General features: G+C 59.8%; 1 non-coding gene and 1 pseudogene across 1 annotated transcript; both read right to left on the bottom strand.

Moving 5' to 3' along the window:
* Positions 1–3,845: 3,845 nt before the first annotated feature.
* Positions 3,846–4,001, bottom strand: LOC144961962 (5.8S ribosomal RNA). The gene has a single exon (XR_013643324.1). It is a non-coding gene; the product is annotated as a 5.8S ribosomal RNA (ribosomal RNA).
* Positions 4,002–4,203: 202 nt separating this feature from the next.
* LOC144961963 (small subunit ribosomal RNA) lies at positions 4,204–6,220 on the bottom strand (annotated as a pseudogene).
* Between the last annotated feature and the right edge of the window lie 1,388 nt (positions 6,221–7,608).

The following is a 7,608-nucleotide window of genomic DNA, read 5'->3' as shown; positions in this document are numbered from 1 at the left end:
GTGGTCCGCACGCGATTTCTTGCCCCTAACGGACGTGGATGATACCGACCCAGCCACGCGCACCACAGATCTAGCGCGCGTGACGAGCGGGCCGGTCACGGCACTAGCCGACGAACCCGAGGGTTGCCGGCTTAATGTTGCCTGCACGCTCAGGGCCCTAGCTAAGCTCACCCTTGCTCACCGGGCGGGGTTCCGACTTAGAGGCGTTCAGTCGTACTCCCACGGACGTAGCTGGCGCCATCGGCCTGACGACCGGACGCGCGAACCAGAGGTCCGAACTCACCGTTCCTCTCGTACTGAGCAAGATTACCGTGGCAAGGGCGCTTCATCAGTAGGATAAAACTAACCTGTCTCACGACGGTCTAAACCCAGCTCACGTTCCCTGTTGGCGGGTGAACAATCCGACACTTGGCAGCAGCTTCTTATGGTTCACACTATTATGTTATGACGATCGACCCAATCAGCAAAGTCCGGTCCGCATTCGTGCACCGTCGCGAACCCGCCTGGTAGCATCGTCACAAACACCCTTTCGACTAGATGCTCTGCCGTTTCGGGTTCTTGTCCACAGCGTGGACATAAAGGACAGGAAGTTAGACCCCACTGATGTAACGCACCGGCCGTTAGGCAGCTCCTCGACCGAAGCCGATTCGCAGCTACCCAGTGTCTCCTCTTACTGGTATCAAAGCCTGGCAACTTCTCACCAAGCTTAGAGGAGTGTAGGTCCCGCCCCCACGAGGATTGAATTCGTCCAAACCGACTTCCATCTCGTATGTGCAGCTCTGTCCGTAGTCAGGGATTCTGCGTACAAGGGTTGCCGGACTTATTTCGGCTCGAAACGGGGGCACCGTTCATTATGCGCATGAGAGGGGTATCCCCATTCCCTTCTCTTTGATCTTACTCAGCCAGTTTCCGTAATGGTCTCTCTCCGGACATCGGGGGGCTGGATCGCTGCCATTACCGGGCCCCATTCTCTAGGGGTTGTTGCTAGCGTTCCCGACACTATGTGCATCGACTTGCGAAGTTTTACATCCACCTTCTCAACGTTTCTGCTTCTACCCACACTGGAGCGCAATACTCCGCGGTGGAATAGCATAGTGCCAGGGCGGATGTTCTCAGGAGCGCTTGGCTAGCGCCCCAAGTCGATCCCGCCAGCTTCCTCAGAAGACTATTCCGCTTCTCTATCTTCCGGGCAACCCCTTCGAGATGAGCCCGATAGGTAAGGCTGCGGTCCAACGTCACCCCTAAATATTTTGGACGCGGCTCATATGGGAGTGGCTGGTCCCGACTAGGACATTCAGTTTACGGGTGTGCCAACCACTGCATAAGTGAAATGCAGTGGCCACGGTTTTTGAAGTGTTCATCTTCAGGTACCACTTGTCAAAGTAGGATTTGAGTCTGGTGACGTCCTCGCTGAGTACGCTCTCGAGACGGGTCCACACTTTACTCTGAGTAACGAGTGCCCAGTCGTCTGCGTATCCCAGCCTCAGGGAGGAAGTGTTCGGCATATCGCTAATGTAACGTTAAACAACATTGGCGCAAGTACCGACCCCTGAGGGACCCCATTCTTCAATTTCCTTACTTTGCTCGTGGCGTCTCCCAGCGCGACGTGGAATTGCCTTTCCCTAAGATCGAAGAGAACAGCTTCAAGGTCTTTTTGCACCTTATGATTTTTGCAAGTTTGAGCATTAACCCATCGCACCAGCCCGTATCGTACGCCGCTGATAGGTCTATAAACACAGCACCTGTTTGCTGTTTTCTCTCGAACCCGTGCTCAATATGCTCTGTAAGGGCAATGACCTGCTCCGTGGTGCACCTCCCTTCCTGAAGCCTGCCTGCTCTGGTGGCAGGGCAGCGTCTAGGACCGGCCCCCATCGGTTTAATAGAACACGCTCCAACAATTTGTAAAGACAGCTCAGCAGCGATATGGGTCTGTAACTGTCTGCCTCCTTCGCCGGCTTCCTGGCTTCAGGATGGCAACTATCTTCGCGTGCTTCCACGCTTGTGGAAGCTTTCCTTTTGCAAGGACGTCCGACATTGCCTCTGCTAGCCAGGCCCGTGCCCTGGGGCCAGATGCGTCACCATATCGGGATATACACCATCTATCCCTGCTGCTTTGCCGTTCTTTACTTCGCTAATGGCTGCACCCACTTCTCGGGGACTGAACGGGGCCGTCCAGTCCGACTCCTCCGCAGGTAGCGAGTCCAAAATCGTTCGGTACGCCTTGCGGACACCGCGCTCAAAAGCCTGATTAGGGACCCGTTACTACGGTTCTTAATATTCTTGGCAATTGTGTCTGCCTCACATTCCGGTGCAGCCTTCGCGAAATTCCGATCTGGGTCCAATTTCTCTATCAAACGCCAAGCGTGGCGGCTGGAGTGTGTAAAGTCGAGACTTTCCACGGTCTCCTGCCACCGTTGCTTCCTTCCCTCTGCCAGAGACTGAAGTAGTCTATCGGTTTAGTCTATCGTGCAATTTGCACGTCAGAGTCGCTTCGAGCCTCCACCAGAGTTTCCCCCGGCTTCGCTCTGCTCAGGCGTAGATCACCATCTATCGGGTCCCGACGCCTGCACTCATGCTCCGACAGGGCCGTCAACGCGGCGACCGCCGGGCCGGCGGTGCGCTCCGGGGACTCGGTGAGTCGCCCGAGAGATCCCGCCCTCGGCCCGCGAGGGCCTCTCGCTTTCACTTCGCCGTGGGGTTTAGTGGAAACCCTGCGGCTCGCACAGGCGTCGGACTCCTTGGTCCGTGTTTCAAGACGGGTCGGGCAGGTACCGGAATAACGCTGCGCACCTTTCGACGGACCGGAGCCGCCGCCCGGGAGGCCGAAACCCCCCGGGGCGAACCGCCGCCGTTTGTCCGCGGTCGACCACGGCACCCGAATACGACCGCTCTCGTGCCAACTCGCGCCACGATCCGCAGGCCGACGACCCGCGTAGGGCGCGCGGACGAGACGGCCCGGTGCCGGTGGCAGCGGAGACCCGCCGTGGTGGGACACGCGCCCGACCCCGAACTCGGAAGGCGTCCCCGTCTCCGGGGCGCCTCGCGGGGGGCACGGGCGACCAGCCGCCACGGCGGGACACGTCGCTCGGCTCAGCCAGTTTACCCCTTGGCGGTTTCACGCGCTTTGCACCCTCTCTTCAGAGTTCTTTTTCAACTTTCCCTCACAGTACTTGTTCGCTATCGGACTCGCGCAGGTACTTAGCCTTAGGTGGAGTTTACCACCGCTTCGGGCTGCACTGCCAAGCAACCCGACTCCGGGGTCGAGGTCGGCGGAAGGGAGCGCCGCCGGCAAGGGCCTGGCACCCGCTCTGGGCAAGCCACGCTCGAGAAGACTCGCGCGGCGCTCCCGATCCCGCTCGACCCGACCGAACGCTACAGCTCCCGCGGGCACGGGCCCAGGGGGTTTCAGCGCTGGGCTCTTCCCGCTTCACTCGCCGTTACTGGGGGAGTCCCCGTTGGTTTCTTTTCCTCCGCTTACTGAAATGCTTTAGTTCGGCGGGTACCCTCGTCCGATATGAGGTCGGCAGATCGCCCCATCCGTCGGGTTCGCCGCGCGTCGTTATACTTACTTCCCGCATACCCCCACGAAGCCCTCGCTCGCGTGTACATCGAGCAGGCCCGAGGATTGAGGAAGAAGCAGCCGATGCGTGCGTGCTTCCCCGTCTTCGGTGCGCGTCTTATTCGTCGTCCCCCGCCCATACCAGAGGCCGGGTGGGGACGACGTCTCCCGTGGTCAGACGGGAGCCCTCGATCTACGGCCGCCAGTCGGGACGAGACCCGACCGGTACGGCACGTCGCGCCGCTCAGTCCCCCCGAGAAGACCGGTTGCGGCGACGTCGTAGGGCCGACCCTCATACGGACGTGGCCGGTGACTTACGCCACGGCCGCAATTTGCGTTCAAGACGTCGATGTTCAATGAGGCAGCTGCAGTTCACACGACTCAATACGGCTGGCCGCACTCTTCATCGACGCGCGAGCCGAGTGATCCACCGCCAAAGGTTGTATTTATTTTCTCTCGCTTAAGGGCCAAACGACGACAAAGGGTGGGGGGGGCAAGCGTTGCGCGCGCGGTTACTCGCGGCGCAACGCCGCCGCCCGTTTATCGGCCTGGACCGCTCCCCGGCCAGGGAGCAGCCCGGCCTCACCGGACAGTGTTTTTTTAACCCTTCACCCGTCGGGCGGGCTGGGGCAAAACGAAATCGGACGTGATCCTACCGAAGGTTCACCTACGGTAACCTTGTTACGACTTTTACCCTCTCGGGGCAGCGCAGTTCGGGCGACATCGCGACGACTGCGATTTCAGGAGCCGAAGCTCCGTCTCGCCGGCCACTCCGGGGCCCTGGCTGCGCCGTCCACCGAAGGTAGCGACGGGCGGTGTGTACAAAGGGCAGGGACGTAGTCGGCACGGGATGCTGACCCGTGACTACGTGGCATTCCGAGTTCACGGCCCAACTCGCAGGAAGACCGACCCGGACATGAAGACTCCTACGCTCACGGTCTACACCGCGCCGGCTGGCGCCACCACTGTAGCACACGTGCAGCCCAGGACGTCTAAGGGCATCACAGACCTGTTATGGCTCCATCTCGTACGCACTGCTCGAGGTCAATCCTGCAGGGACGCGGCCTGCGCGACGGGCGGTCCGGGGCACCGCCTCTCCCTGAGTGGGAAGACCGACGCCCGACCCGAGAGCCGAAACGCCGACCCAACCCGTGAGACGGACCCCTCTTGACCGCCGTTTGTTATCCGCCAGGGCAGAGTCTCGCCCGTTATCGGAATGCAACCAGACGGATCGCTCCACGGGCTAGCAACGGCCATGCACCACCACCCACCGAATCATGAAAGAGCCTCAGTCTGTCAATCCACGCGGTGTCCGGACCTGGTAAGCTTCCCCGTGTTGAGTCAAATTGAGCCGCAGGCTCCACTCCTGGTGGTGCCTTCCGTCAATTCCTTTAAGTTTCAGCCTTTGCGACCGTACTCCCCGGAGCCAGGCACTCTGATTTCTCGGGGCCTCGCGAGCTTCCCACAGGGGACGTCCCCGCGTAACCGGTCGGCATGGTTTACTGTCGGAACTACCGCGGTACCTGATCGCGTTCGTTCCTCCGACTTTCGTTCATGATCAACGAAGGCGCTCTTGGCCGGTGCCTTCGCTCTTGTTCGTCCCACCGCGATCGTCGGATTCCACCCCTCCCGCGGTAGTACGCCGCCCCGGCCGTCTCTATAGACCTCGCCCACCGCCCCCACGGAGACCGGTCCCGTGGTTACATTGCGGGGCGGTGGCGTCATCACATCGTTCCGAGCAAAGCTGTGCGAGCACGACCTGCTTTGAGCACTCCAATTGATTCAGGGAGAACACCGCCCGTACCTTAGTGTCGGCCCAGATACGCCACGTACCAAGCCGACACGGCTTAAGACGGAAAGAGACTAAACCGGCAGCGACGGGCAAGCGATGCCGGCGAGATCCGTCGCGAGGGTCCGGTTGCGGCACGGAAGGCACCGCTTGCTCATCCCAAAACCACGACGGTGCATAATCGCGGGGCAACGTCACCCGCGGTTTGTCGCTGCCGTCACCTCAGAGATCCAACTACGAGCGTTTTAAAGCAGCAACTACAACATACGCCATCGGAGCTGGAATTACGCGGCTGCTGGCACCAGGCTTGCCTCGATAGGTCATCAACGGCACGTGTTTGGTCTACGCTCAATCCGACCGCTAGGCTCGCATGCGAGCCCAGCCCGACATTTATCTTCACTACCTCACCGTGCTGGGAGTGGGTAAGTTGCGCGCCTGCTGCCACCTTAAGCGTGGTAGCCGTCTCGCAGGCTCCCTCTCCGGGATCGAACCTGATCCTCCGTCACCCGTAGCCAAACGGGGGGCTCTTGCCGGGCCGTCTAAATTTGATGGGACGGCGAGCAAACGGGCACGCCGCTAACAGCGGTCGTCACATACCCAGAGTTCGCCTCAGCCTGGCGGGCGGCGTTAACCACCGCCGCGGTCAAGATCTAATAAATGCGCCTCTCCCCGCGGAGGTAACCCGTTAGGAGGAGGACTCGTGTGCACGTATTAGCTCTGGGATTCCTACAGGTGTCGGACAAACATCGCCACCGTGTATTATCGCCGATATACTGAGCAGTTCGCGGCTTCCCTTCTGTGTAGGGTGAGCATAGGCGTGCATGGCTTAACCCTCAAGACAAGCATAAGACTACAGGCAGGATCAACTGGTAGCGTATCCATTTCCAACCCGGCGGACGGACCCGCTGGGACAGGAGGTAGGGCGCCGACGACGAAGCCAGAGCCGAGAACTCCCAGCGCTCGACTCTTCGCGACGGCCTTCTCGGACTCTACCGCACAAACGTTCACCCCTTCGGCCTTCTCGCTGCTGGGTCGGATGCTCGACCGCCGGACACGCTCGCGTCACACGACTCTAGGTCTCTACGAGGAGCTAACCTGGGACCGACTCGGACTCTCGGACCACGCTCGTCAGGCGCTGGTGACCGTGGGTGTACCAGAGGCCACGCGCGCCTTTGGTCGCTTGCTTCAATTTCAATTTTTCCGACCGACGACCGCTTCCCTACTATACGTCCCAAACCCTGGTAAGGTAGCCTTTTCCTCTTGCGGACTACTAAAAAAAAAAATTTTTTGGTGCAAATTCGATTCGACCCCAGGCAGTATGGCAAACCGAGCCCGACCTCGAACAGCCGAATTTCCCCATCGCACTACTTAGCGAAGTAGCGGGAACGCGTTTAACGCGGTAAACGGTTCTCGAGCGAGTACAGGGCCCTAACGGGAAGGGCCCGAAGTTCAAAACCGGTCGGCAATGGGGAGGTCCAGGTGCGATCATAGGTGGTGGGTTTATTTCATTCAAATTCGCTCCGTAGAGGAAATGCGCTCGACCAAAGTTTTTTTCCTCGGCCTCGGGGGGCTTACCGCGGGAGCGTCCGGCGCTAGAGTCCTTCTCGGCCGTAGCGAGAGCTTCTTACCCAGGGACGCCCGTGCGGTAAAACCTCGAATCGACGAGGCGATAAAATGTATGAAAAGCTCAAACCGGGATTTGAACCCGGCAGGGTTGGCGGCCGTGGGCCAACTCGATCGAGCCGAGTCGTCGATCGCCCGACTCTAGCGAAAGTAGCGGGAACGCGTTTAACACTCCGCCAAGCGAGTACAGGGCCCTAACGGGAAGGGCCCGAAGTTCAAAACGGTCGGCAATGGGGAGGTCCCAGGTGCGATCATAGGTGGTGGGTTTATTTCATTCAAATTCGCTCGTAGAGGAAATGCGCTCGACCAAAGTTTTTTCCTCGGCCTCGGAGGGCTTACGCGGGGCGTCCGGCGCTAGAGTCCTTCTCGGCCGTAGCGAGAGCTTCTTACCCAGGGACGCCCGTGCGGTAAAGCCTCGAATCGACGAGGCGATAAAATCGTATGAATAAAGCTCCCAAACCGGGATTTGAACCCGGCACGGTTGGCCGGCCCGTGGGCCAACTCGATCGAGCCGAGTCGTCGATCGCCCGACTCTAGCGAAGTAGCGGGAACGCGTTTAACACTCCGCCAAGCGAGTACAGGGCCCTAACGGAAGGGCCCGAAGTTCAAAACCGGTCGGCATGGGGAGGTCCAGGTG

This window comes from Berghia stephanieae, unplaced genomic scaffold (genome assembly GCF_034508935.2).
Source record: "Berghia stephanieae isolate SIO BIC M18660-M18661 unplaced genomic scaffold, UCSD_Bste_1.3 scaffold513, whole genome shotgun sequence".
In the NCBI taxonomy this organism is placed as follows: domain Eukaryota; kingdom Metazoa; phylum Mollusca; class Gastropoda; order Nudibranchia; family Aeolidiidae; genus Berghia; species Berghia stephanieae.
Note: the sequence above shows the minus strand (reverse complement) of the source record. Positions and strands in the feature narration are given on the sequence as shown.